This window comes from Lissotriton helveticus, chromosome 11 (genome assembly GCF_964261635.1).
Source record: "Lissotriton helveticus chromosome 11, aLisHel1.1, whole genome shotgun sequence".
NCBI lineage: Eukaryota > Metazoa > Chordata > Amphibia > Caudata > Salamandridae > Lissotriton > Lissotriton helveticus.
The window spans coordinates 476,519,294-476,532,974 of NC_136072.1; positions in this window are offsets into that span (position 1 = coordinate 476,519,294).

Sequence of the window (13,681 nt, forward strand, 5' to 3'; positions counted from 1 at the left end):
TTGACCAGGGTGGGTCAAAAAGGGAGGAACTGTTTGGCAAGACCTTTACGGATAAAACCAGGGATGGCTTTAGAAAGGTGGTTTGATTGTTTCATCTTAGTTATGCTCTGCAGTAGTTCTGACTCTGAAACTTAAGTGAAAAACACCAAAAATGCTGCTCTTTGCAAGTAAAATTATTCTTTGCTACATTTTCAGAGGTGGCCATCAGGGAAATGTCTATGGCCGTCACTTTTCTGTGGAAAAACTTCCTATCATTGTATAGGGCCTCAAATGACATGGATGTGGACAATTCCGATTCAACTCTTTTTAAACCCCCTTCAGTCCTCACTCCAGGCAGTCCATTAGCCACTCACCTTACCCCTGTCTCTTTCACTCCCTTGCCTCCCTATCACTAACAATAATTCCCTTCCTTCGGAGTTCATCTACCCCAACCCTCTCACACCCACTCCCTCATCAAAGGACTCTCAACATCTCCTCTTCATGCGAACAACTTGTCCGACACACACCCCCTATCTCATACTTTCCATGTTCCCCCTGCCTTAGCTCTAGTCACCCCACCCAACTTACTCTCACCCTCCACCCCACCAGCTGGGATATCCCCATTCCTCTCTCCTGACGTCATCTCTCGTAATCCTTACCAATTTCCCTCCTCCCACCCTTTGACTCCTCTCCCGTCCTCTTTCCTCACATGCCAACCTCTCTCCACCAACAAATCAGTATTAACCAGCCAACCTCTCCCCCTCTTCAACCACTCTCCGACATCACTTCCCCAACCACCTGATAGTAACTAACCAGCCTCCATACCACAGCCCTCTCTTTATCTCACCCAGCCTCCACCTATTGGAGATTACCCACTCCCAATATATAACCCCATCTCCTTCTCCCAACCCCATGTTGTACTCTTCTCCTTTTCCTTCCTTACCTTCCCTACCACTAGGACATCTAAATCACAAGCCTAACTCGAGACCTGACTTGAAAGTTCAACACAAGACTCTACCTTCTATTGAGTCCCAAAAAACCCCCTCTCGGAATCCTGTGCTCTTTATCCCATCTGAGGAAGAAAATCGACCTCCAAACCCAAGCTTTCCTTCTGCTCAGTGATTCGCTTGTAAACCACAAATGTTGCCTACAACAGTATTAACAGCAGTCACTGACAACAGCCCACAGAGGCTTATTATTCCCAGAGACAAACATTCCCCTAGAACAAATGTGGCGCATCCCCCCCTTGAAGAGAAAGTACTAAGGGCCATATTATCAAGCAACGGCGATACATTTTCACCGCTTTTATCGGCAGGAAACTGCTGCTAAAGCGGCGAAAATGGGCTTGTGATTTCCAATAGAAGCCCAGGTTCTGGTGTTAACCTGGGCTTCTATTGGAATTCACAAGGGCATATTATCGAGCCCATTATCGCCGCTTTAGCGCCAGTTTCCTGCTGATAAAAGCAGCGATAATGTATCGCCCTTGCCTGATAATATGGCCCCAAACACTCTCATTAAAGCTACAAAATTCGAAATCCACTGATAAGCCGACACACAACCAATTTCAAAATTATCGACTAATTTCCACTATCATCAGAAGTTACAAACCCCCTGACCCACCTCATTTAACCACCCAAGATCACACAAATTTTATGGAGTTGTCTATCACACCCCCTGGACACCTGTGCCTAAACTTCCCAGCTCTTATCTTAGATGTAGTCTCCAAAGCTGTCACTCAGCAGCTGAACACTGCCTTGAGATTTCCTGAAAGTTACAAGTTTCAGCCTGTACAACATGTTTCTCATGGAATCCTGGCTCAATGATGCCGCAAAAAATATACTAGGCCTTCGTCTGCTTTCACCCTACTCCATTCTTCACTGTGTCAGGGAAGAGAAGCACAGTGGGGGTTTAGCGGGCATTCATAAAAACTTGCTACGGTACAGGCTCCTTCCCTTGAAATGCTATCAATCCTTCGAGTGCATGTCTCTAGAAATCTCTTCTTGCACTGTTTCCAAACATAGAGTAAACATTATCGGGCTTATTTATGAGCCCTTGCGTCACTTTTGCGCCGCCTGTGCGTCAATTTTTGTGGCGCACCAGCGGCGTAAAAAATTCTGCCTGTTGCGCCCTATTTATAAAGGGACACATCTAAGCAGATGCGTCACTTTGTAAACCCCTGCGCTACATTATACCTGTGTCAGGTATAATATAAGCAGGGTGGGCATTACCACGTAAGTAAGCCTCCTAGAAGTCACACACGGAAATCTACGAGATTTCACTTCGTCACTTCTAGGGTGCAAATGCGTCAATATTTTACGCCTGCCTCACAGCAGGCGTAAGACTGACGCAGGCCCTTTCACATGGGGCTTGCCCCAGGTAAAAGGACACATTGCTGGAGTTGCGTCACTTTTGTGACACACTCCTGCAATGTGTCACTTTTGCGCCTACAGATACGTCTGAAATACTGACGTATCTGTAACTCCTTGCGACATGATGCGTCATACTGTAAATATGACGCATCCATCATGTCGCAAGGTGGGTGCACTGAGAAGTGACGCATCGCTGCTTTCACGCAGGGATGCATCACTTCTCATAAATGAGGCCCCATATATCACAGTCCGGGCAAAATGAACTCTATTGTCAAAGAAAGCCGGGAGTTCATCACAGACCAGTAAATTAACTCTGATAACATCATCCTTCTGGATGTCTTCAATCTTCATATGGGTACAAAGAGCAGCAAACAAATGGACACTTTCTTCTCATTCCTCAGTGACAATGATCTCCTGCAAGATTGCCAGAAACCCACACACTGCATAGGCCCCACGCTGGACCTGATCTTAGAGTTAGAGGTAAAAGGTCTAAGAAGAGGATGAACCATGGTCAAGGCAGTGTCATTTGCTTAGAACATGATTTTCCCATTGTTAAAGATGGTTACATTTTAAGTGGGGGGGGATAGACATTAAGGTTTTTGTCTAACGGGAATGTTTGTCAACAAGGAGATGTGCAGATTATTTTGTCAAGAGCTGAACCATTGGTCGGTCGGTGTTGCACATGAAGAGGAGGCTGTCAGTTTCTAGGGTTCCTTTCCCTATGTAATGGTATTTTTCTGGCAACAGGGTTGGTGGAAATTGCCTCAGGATCTTGTGTTTAAAGTCTTACATCAAGGATGTTCAGAGATTCAAAGGATAGGTGATCTTAAATGCATTGACTCTGGATTTGGAGAAGCATTTTGAAGTCGAGGTGAGATTTGAGTGGGTCATTGTCATAGTTAAGGGGTGGGAGTCTTGGGTCGGATGGACCCGTCAGCTGAAACAGAGAGCCATGGGCTCTCTAGAGATTCCAGTCCACTGGTGGGCAGAAGGAATGTCTGTGGGGGGATATTAAGAGGAGTTAAAGGCCATTTCTTCTGTTTCACTTGGGGGCAATGTGTGACGTATTTGAGCACCAAGACTGGACATAGGGTAAGACGGAGGAGACATGTGAGGATGCAGAACATTTAATTCTGGTGTTGTAGAGGAGTGAGGGACTTTGTACAGTGCGCTTGTTGGAGGAGTAAGAAAGCATTATTTAGATTTGATCCTAATTACAGTGCAATTTCTGGATGTGGGTGAGGACATAGAAAAATAGGCTTACTTTTCCTGAGAAAAGCAGCCAGCTGCTGTGGAGAGACTTGAAGATGGTGAAGGCGGATGTTTGGAGTCACCTAACCAAGCCACCGAGGAATGCAGGGAGTATAGGGTGTCCTGAGGCTGGTGTCCTATATGCCTCCCTTATGTCCCAGGGCACATATCTTGAACCTCTGTTTAAGCCTCCGGGCATGTTAACTTTTAAAATGGCCCTGAGCTTCAGCCAGCCCGAGCGACCCATTGCGTCTTGTACTCCCCTTTGGCATCCCCACTTGCTGGTGATCATTTGTAGGGCACTGTTTGTACTGTGAGCCATTGAGTAGTGATGTAATTAGGAAGCAGGGTTCATGAAGAAGATAAAGTTTAATTATAACAGACAGCTTGTACATCCACAGTGCATGAAGAACATCCTCCTTCTCCCAACTCCCACTTACAGAATGTTAACCCCAGAGAGAACAATAACATTCTACAAGCATATGCAGAAACACATTCTAACTAGGAATACTACAAGTAGCTATTGCAGTCCCACCATTCTAGTCATCCACAAAATGAATGCTTACGCTTGCAAATAAGTGTTTGGTGCCATGCCGTTTGCTTACTTTTCATATGGTAATGGCGGTTCCCATTTGTAGGTCCTCCTAACTCCTCTTGTGCAGCGAGCAGGTGGGCTGTTCCCGTTCCAGCATGATGCATGCCAGACACGGTGCAGCCAGAACACCGTCAGAGACTGCTGAAGGGAAGCGAGACCTCTGACTCCCTTAGTGTCTCTTGCCGATTTACTGTGAGGTACCTGCCGGAGATACGCAACAGGAAAGAGCAGGGCAGGGGAGTTTCTGCTCCTGTAAAACTCTGGAGCATATTTACGAGAAGATGTCGGAGTGCGGAGCGACGCTAAATTTGGCAGCGCTGTGCTCTGACATTTTCAAAATGCAGGGATGCGCCATATTCACAAGAATACGATAGACCCCTGTGTTTTTCCTAGCGCTGGTGCTAAATTTAGCTGCCTAGCGCCAACGCAGGCACCTTTGCAGCCACCAGCTGGATAGGTCAAGCTCTTGTAGTCCAACCCTACTAATCTGACCCAGACTTCCACCACATTCATCAAGCCTGTACATGTTGGGATAGATTCCCTCTGAGGAGCTCTCCATTCAGTGCTGCTAGCAGTGTGCCCTAACTACCACAACCATTAACCTTGAAAATCCTACTTTGTTGCTGCCGGTCCTTTAGCGCAGCCTTTTCCTCATATTTCAGTGCCAAGTACAGTAGCTGGTAGAGATTTGACGTTAGGCCACTGGCCTGGAGTATGGTGAGCTCCACGGACCTGCCAAAGTGGTGAGAATGCTGTAGTGAAGAGTCGAGATGGGATCTTTGGTGTAAGGCTGGGGCTATGGAGCAAGCATATGATGTGAAAAAAATTAAAAAGTTAGTATTAGCATAGTAATTTATACTGAAAGGGTGCCCTTCAGCACAAAACATTTGCTAGACATCACACACACCTACACACATTTTTACTTTTGTGCAAATGGGTATGTGTGGTTCTAGACAGTCTGTTTGTGTGCCAGCGCAGGCGTTGACAGTAGTAGCCCTATATCTTTGTAGATATGACTGTGCGCAGTGTTTTACTACTTGTACAATACAGAGCAGTAACTATGGTTGCTGCGCTTCATTTCACAGCATTGCCATTCCTGGTTCATTCAGCCCCATCTAAGCATAGATTGCAATGGCAGTTTCCACGTTGCCAAGCCAGGATTGCGTTGTTCCAGTAAAGCACATGTTGCTGTGTCAGTATGCAGTCTGCCACCGGAAAACTGGAAGGAAATGTTCTGCATTGCCATGCAATTTCCCATATTACAAGACAAACCACCATGCTAGTTTCTATATCAAACCCAGAAAATTGTCATGGGTGTAGACCAGAGTAGGTCCAGCTCCCACACCAGCTCCTACTGCTGTTGCTCAGCGCAGGGACGCGAGGAGCTATGGTGGGGTGAAAGGCCGGGGAGGCTTTGGGACTCTGTTCACCCACTGGAGTGGGGCTGAAGGGGAAGCCCCCCACTGCAGAGGACCAGGGACTCTGTTCACCCACTGGAGTGGGGCTGAAGGGGAAGCCCCCCACTGCAGAGGACCAGGGACTCTGTTCACCCACTGGAGTGGGGCTGAAGGGGAAGCCCCCCACTGCAGAGGACCAGGGCCAGCTTTAAAGCTGTTGGCGCCAGGTGCGACAATCATTTTTGGCACCCCCACACTCCATGACCGCCTCCTCCGGCGAACGTGCCCCATATATCTCTAATCATAGTTATTGCTAAACACAGCGCCCCCCTCAGGTCAGCGCCCCCTACACAGGTCAGTGCCCAGTGCGGCCACAGCCAGCAGCCCTGAGAGGACTCCTTGCACACCTGTCCCACATTTCCAGGCATGACATGCTGGGCTAGGGCCACAGCAGGCACCCGAGGAAAGGAACAGCACCATGCCACCCAGGATGGCCACTAAACTTGCTGTTTTTCTTCACTTGTGGCATATTGGTGCCCATAGGACCACTGCGCTGCACCGTGGCACCCGCCTCCAGGGCATTAAGTGGGACCAAAAGAAGTTGGGGTATTTAAAGCTTCACAAAATAATATTAATTTTAGTACATGGCCCATGAAGCATAGTTAGGGCAGACCTATGTAAACAGGGGGTGACTGACTCGATAAATATGAACAAGTACTCTGCGGTTGATGCATGTTTAAATCAAACCTTCATTTGAAGAGGGTGCAGCAGAAATGAGCAAAGCAGTTAAATATTTACCTAACACTGTAAACAGCACCGCTATCCAACAAAACTAGGTATTATAAAGCTGCCAAGGTTTTATTGTGCACACACATAAATGGGAAATGTCACAAAGCAGGTTAGTCTGCAGTGTTTCTTATAGAAATTGTCACACACGTTGCTAAATTAGTCAGACTTCCCTCTAAATAAATAAAGGATGTGTCTCGGTTTCGCTTCTTAGGAAATACCCAACATTCTATTTTTGCCAACGTGACAGAAAATATTTCCCCGCAGCACGTGTTAACATTCTCAGAGCCACTGAATACTAAGCATTGGTAACACGGGGCTGTAGGGAAATAAATGACAGTATGAGTGATCTTAGTTATTCGAATACACAGTGCTGTTATGGGAAAACAAGCCATAAGTCACAAGGTACAATTAATCTATTAAAACCCTCTTCTACACGTACCCAGCAGTGGCGGCTGGTGAACTTCGAAAGTGGTGAGGTGCAAATACAAACCATGGGGTATATTTACAAGGGGATAGCTCCACCAGAACGCCACTTTTAGAGACGTTCTGGTGGCGCAATGCCCTTATCCATATTTTGTGGCTTAACACCGCCTTGTAAATACAACCCCTTTACACGCATCACTTACCATAAAAAAGGGGTGTGTGTTTTTGCACAATGTACGCACCTCCATGAATAGGGTCAACAATGTGTACTTATCCAGACAAGGGGAGATGTGTGTTTGCTCCCTTGCACAACTAATAACACTATTTATGTATCTTCAGGCAAGAGGCTACTACTTACTTCTAGTGCAAACTGTATCACACTGATGAGCCCTGGACAGGGCAAAATGTGCCAGTGATTCTTTAGAGTCTTTGAGAGATGTGTCTCCTTAGTGGACAGAATTACATTTGAAGTTGAGCTATAGCTCATGCCAGGAATTTGATCAGTTTTCTAGATTACTAGATTACTTTTTTGTTTGTTGCTTCACTAGATTTGTTTATGAGGGAAGGTCAGAACGCAAAGCCATACATCCTGTGAAAGGCCTCAAGAAGGCATAGACCTGTCCATGGGGACATATACTGCTGGTGTTTGTAGTGTTGTGGACAGTGGACGCAACCATGTTACCTCAGGCAGTGGGGAAAACCTTGGTCATGTAGCTGTGTCGTCCCCCCCCTTAAGCGTAAGCGGAGTAGGCTGGTCCGGCGTACGCCAGTCCAGCGTAGGTGTGTGAATAATTAGGCTGGGCCCTGGGCGTGGTTCATTTACGGGATGGCCAGGGCGGCGCCCCTAACCCTCCCACGAGGCCGCCGCTGTGACCACCGGTCTCCTCAGCCGATCGCTGGCATCCGCGACACAGCCCCCAGTGAACCCAGTGGCACAGCACTCCAGAGTTATGTCTGTGCTGACTATGGCCTTTGACCTACACTGTGGTCAGCAGGGCTCACACACATCCAATCCATTCCTGACCTTCACGGAGGACGCATCATCGCAGGCTGCGCACCCGCTGAGCGCCACAGGTGCCACTAGCTCTGTGCACCACAACTCATGGACCCTTTATGATTGAGTTACGTGCTGTGGACTGCGGACACAACAATGTCACCTCAGGCAGTGTGGAAGACCTGGGACGATGATGATGAAGATGAGGCAGATGCAACCCACCCCACTGCACAGGAATATCCTTAAAGGACACAATCATTGACAATTTCTTCACATGGGCACGCTCAGCTCTGGTGCCCCTACCTCAGTGCACCACAAGTCATGGCCCCTTCTGATTGAATATTGGGTGACCTCTGTACTTGCTCCGGCTACCTCCATGATGATTCTCAGTTGTTGGTGTTATTTTGGTGTTTTCTGTTTCTGCTTTAATAGTGATCACTTTTCAAGTTGTTACCAGCACCAACCACTCCCTGAGGGCTGACTCACCCTCACCCCACACCCATTCAGCACAGGCGTTACTGGATATGTGATCCTGGTAATAAAAAGGGGCCGGGCACACGTGCCCGTAGCCAGTTCCACTACCTTTCACAGTGTGTCCGTGTGGTCATTATGTATGAATGATTGCCCCGGGCTCTACCACATTACATTGTGCTGTGGACTGCGGACGCAACCATGTCACCTCAGGCAGTGGGTAAGAGCTTGGACATGTAGCTAAGTCCCCCCCCATGTATGTGACAATGTTGCAATGCAGTATGCACCCGGAGGGCTTGCTCGCACGAACGGAGTAATGAAGGAGCGCAAGACCGCTCGTGGTCCAGGATCATACATGGCAAGTGTTATGTGTATCTGTATTGCCGTAGCATGAGCCAAATGCCTAGCCACATTAGCAGCGGCAGTTCAGCCAGGCATGTACTCTACATCTGTGTCCGCCATATCCTTACCATAGGCTTACACTCACGTGGCCCACCACCTTCAATGGCCAACATCACAGTGTCGTTGTCAGGCTTGTGGACATGCGCAAACAGGCATGACAATACTGTGCCGTAGGAGTGCAAGTGATGCAATCGCGCAGCGCACTTAAGTAAATGGGTTCAGGGTGAGGGAGGAGCAGCTGTGAGGCAACATAACACACAGTGATGCCGCTCATATGCCACATGCAAGACATGTCAAAATTGAATCCCAAAGTCGCACTCATCCCACTCCACCCCTAACAAGCCACTTTACATTTCATGAATGCAAACAGATTACAAACTTACACTAGGGATGAAAGCTCCTTTGTCTGAACTATCAGGCGGAAGCACATCTGCACCTCCAACCTCGGAATTGCATGTGCCCGGCAACCCCTGACAGATACTAGAGCAGCTGATGCCGACTCCCACACTAAGCACAGCCCGACGAGAGACCAATGTATACACACCCCACACAGGAGTCCTTGCTCGAAGTTATCTTGCATGGAATAGCCTTCACACTTACTCCTACAACATCCCAGGCGTACAACCAGTGCACACTAAAAGAACTCATTGATACGAGATGAGGCATTTCATTTACAGAACTGGCATAGGTCAGAACAGTGCAGTTTCAACAAGAGCCACTAACACAATGGCCGAACATCCCGGACACATGCACAACCCCTGTCACGTGGAACTGTTCCGTGCACTAATGCTGCATTTACTGGGGGCACTGCCATTGGTAGTGCTGCGGATCCGTTATCGGCTAAGCTTCCGCCTTGCCAACGTCACCACCGCTCAGCCTGTGTTGCATTGTTGATTGTACATATTCGAATGGTCCTTGGATGTCTGCCTATCCAACAGGATGGTAGCTGAACTGGATTTTGACATGTGTGTGCGCCCCCTGTTGGCCCACTACCAGGAGTGTCACCGTGATACCCATTTATGGGATGCCTTGATACTTGGCATACATGCTGGCAGCTGGACCTGGGAGATTGCACAAATCCTTGTGTGCAGTGGCCACATTGAACCGCTCCCCTATTGCATTTGGTGTAAGGGGGTGGACGCAGCACATCTGTCCGGACCTGCTAATGGATCGCCTTGCCGCCCTGTTCGACAATGACCTCATGTTGGAAATGTTAGCCTACGAAGCTGCTATTGCTTTCAGGGCTGAGTAACTACGTACCTGCAGGCACAACAGATTAGAACACATTGCACATGCCTTGACACCTTGTTGCATCTTGGATATCTGGTCACATATCCACGACAACAGTGGACATGGCTGTATTCGCCTGGACTCCGAATACATGAGCAGACAACAGCGCGGGTTAACACACACCTGTGAAAGGTGAGGCACTCCCCCGGAATGGACAGCTGTGCTTGGCAACGTTCCTCATTCTGACATACTGCTGCATTGGTCTGCATGTTGTGGCACTTATCTTGCCCGTACTGATACGCATATGCTAATAAAGTCTAAGCACCTTCACTTGTATTCAACTGTGATGAGTGTTGCTTGGAATGACAAAGTGTGTCTCAGTGCCTATCTGGGTCACAGCCATACATGCGCATTGATAGCATTACCCAGGGAGTACCTTTTTATGGAATCACCGTCCCTACATTCATCCATACTTTCATTCTTGATTGATCATGGCCATGACACATCTGTGTGAATTGGAATGTTTTATTCACATTCAGTGGAGTGTTGAAGCTGGACCAGTACAGGGCCATTCAAACCCCACTTTACATTGTTGGCCCGTTGAGTGTCAGCCAGAGTCCTTTCGGGATTGACAAGTTCATAGGGAGTGGAAGACTACAGTCCGCAGTGTGGTTGCTGTGTAATTGGTAACCAAACCAAATATGGCAGTCCATGTCGAGGTCCAAGGTGAGTGTCGCTCAGTGTATAAGGGGACAGTGGGAGGTGTTATTTCAGGGCATGATGCAGAGGACAGAACCAAGCTGAACCCGGCCATATGGCGAAGATGAATGCTACCATTTTATTCTAGCCACAAAGCCAGATTCATCATCATCTTTGTCCTCTGATGTGTCAGGTGCCTCCCATGCGGGTGGTGGTGTTTTGTCTGCATCACTGTGTGGCATTGACACATCAGGGGATGGACGTGGAAAATCTGCTACACTGTGTGGCACTGACACTTCAGGGGGAGGAGATGTGGATGTAGTAGTAGCATCAGCATCCAACCACCCCAGGCCTTGTGGTGGCAATGCCATGACGAGGATCTGCAGGGCATGGAAGATCACAGCTACATCTCGCTGGTGTGCAGCCGTGGCAAATGTTCTTTCCGCCTGCATCCACTCCATGTTCTCCATGATCCTCCGCATGTCCTATGTGCTGTTGTGAAAGAGTTGCCCCTTTGGCTCAGATTTGGCTGGCCCTTATCCCTTTCAGGCGGTATGCCTTTCCCTTCTGTGCTTATACAGTGCTGAGATGTTGCAGACTTGTGTAAATTGGGCTCTTGGTCGGAGTTGTGACTCTTGGGCATGGTTTGTCCACACATGTGCTATACTTACTTGTGCATGTGTGCCATTGTGCCCATCTCCCCCCGTCCCCCCAGTCCCTGATCATTACTCACCCTGTTGCTGTTGGCTCAGGTCATGTTGTGCAGTGTCCGGTCCGTCAACTCCTGCCACTGTCTCCCCAATGATGGTCCCAGGCTGGTCCTCCGTGGGGCTTGTGGGGTTCTGGTTGTCCTCTGTACTTGCTCCGGCTACCTCCATGGTGCTTGGCAGTTGTTTGGGTCTTGTTTGGGTTTTTGGTTGCTGCTTTTATAGTGATTTTAGCCACCTGACTTGTGGTACTTGCAGGCTGGCGATGCTTCTCGCAGGATTTTTTATTGCAGTTGTGCCCATTGCAAGTTTTTTCACGTTGGGGTTTAGATTTTTATCGCCGTCCAGGGACTTTAATTGCGTACATTTGACGTGTTGTCGGGAAACTATCGCATGTTACTGCTGTGTTGAGAATACGATGTTGACACAGAGTTATTTACCCGTGATAGACAGCGATATGAAAGATTGCGTTAACCGATTTTGGCGATGATTATCGCACGTTCTTGAGAATATCCCCTTGAGTGTGCCTCACTAATCTTTACCCTAAGAGGCACTGGTGGGGAAACGAGTGGCAATCCCTCAACTTGCAGTGCATTCAGCCTCTGCCCCCAGAATCTTTGGGCGCTTGAGACGGGCTCCTGATGTTGGAAGTTGGCACCTGTTAGTCTGCTATAATGATAATTACGTCTGTTAAACCTCTTGCTGCCACAATCTTCGCCAGTTCTGAGCACTGTAATTAGCAGGCAAAACTAATTAATGCCTAGTGGTCCTCCATTTATTGACCTTGGCAGAATAATTAACTGAGTTAACCCAACTGGTAATTGAACTTGAAATCTGCATGTTTGTGTCTGAGCACTAACTTGTCACAGATATGCTGAGTCCTTGTTTTTACAAATTTAGCACTGGGACTTTCAAATATTAAAGTTGGCTATGACCAAACAGGCATGGTGCTTCCAGTTGAAGTTTGATTGCCTGACCACAGTAACTGGCACAGAGTGGCCTCTCAGTGTGACATCTATGATCAGTGGCTTAACAAAAGTTATGGGGTCCCCCTGCCAGGAAAATGGAGGGGCCTCGCTACGGATTTAATCCTGAGAGCTCAGGCCTGAGTACTCTGCTGAGGGGGACCCCGCACCGCAGGGGCTGTGGGGGCCTGCGTTACGCCACTGTCTGTGATGAACATCCCTGTGCCAACTGTAAAACCTCCTGACAGAAAAGGGTGTACGCTCTGTTACAGTGTAAGACCTCCTCTTCCCACTGCGTTAGAATTTAACACCTCTGTCAGGCATGGTTTTTTAGAGAAGAAGCAGGAACGGCTCCTCCAATAGAACGGTGAAGGGTAACCTTGCTATAAAATGGCCCAGAGCATCTGAAAAATAAAATGGTAATAAAGTGTTTTATATCATTCCTAGGACAAGGAGGGGCTGGTAACGTATAAAAGCAGTGGGGCGAGCAAAGTGCCCCATTCGTCTCAAAACACATTTACATTAAATTTACACAAAATAAAAGTGGTATACAGTCAAAATATCGAGTTTTTAATATCGATTTGCATTAATATTGATTAAAAAATATAGAATGGACACAATATCGACTGGACAGAATATAGACTACAAAAATATCGAATAGGATAGCATTAATATCGAATCAAAAATATAGAATGGACATAATATCGAATGGACAGAATATAGACTACAAAAATATAGAATGGACAGAATATAGACTACATAAATATCGAATTTGAGGTAAGTAAGTTAATATCAATTTTTAAAGTGTTTTTTATGTTAGTATATGTTTGAAAAGTGTATATTTATTTTATTATTTATATTAATTAATTATTTTTATGGTATTTAATTTTTGCATAATATAATTCTGTAGCGGGTTGTGGGTTTATAGGGGAATAGGGTGGGAAGTAATTTAATTATAATTAATTAAATATGTTAATTTATTTATTTTGAATTAATTGTTAATTAATTATTAATTGGTAATTAATTAAAATATAATTGGTAATTAATTTTAATTAATAGATTAATTGATAAATATATTAATTTTAGCAATGTATTTTCTGTAGCGGGTTGTGGGTTTATAGGTGAATAGGGTGGGAAGTTATTTAATTATAAATAATTAAATATGTTAATTTATTTATTTGTATTTATTTTGAATTAATTGTTAATTAATTAAAATATAATGGGTAATTCATTTTAATTAATTTATTAATTGATAATTATGTTAATTTTATTAATGTATTTTCTGTAGTGGGATGTGGGTTTATAGGGGAATAGGGTGGGCAGTAATTTAATTGTAAGTAATTCTATTTTTAAATTCTTTTTTTAATTTTATCGAATTTTTAATTCTTTTTTAATTGTTAATTAATTTAT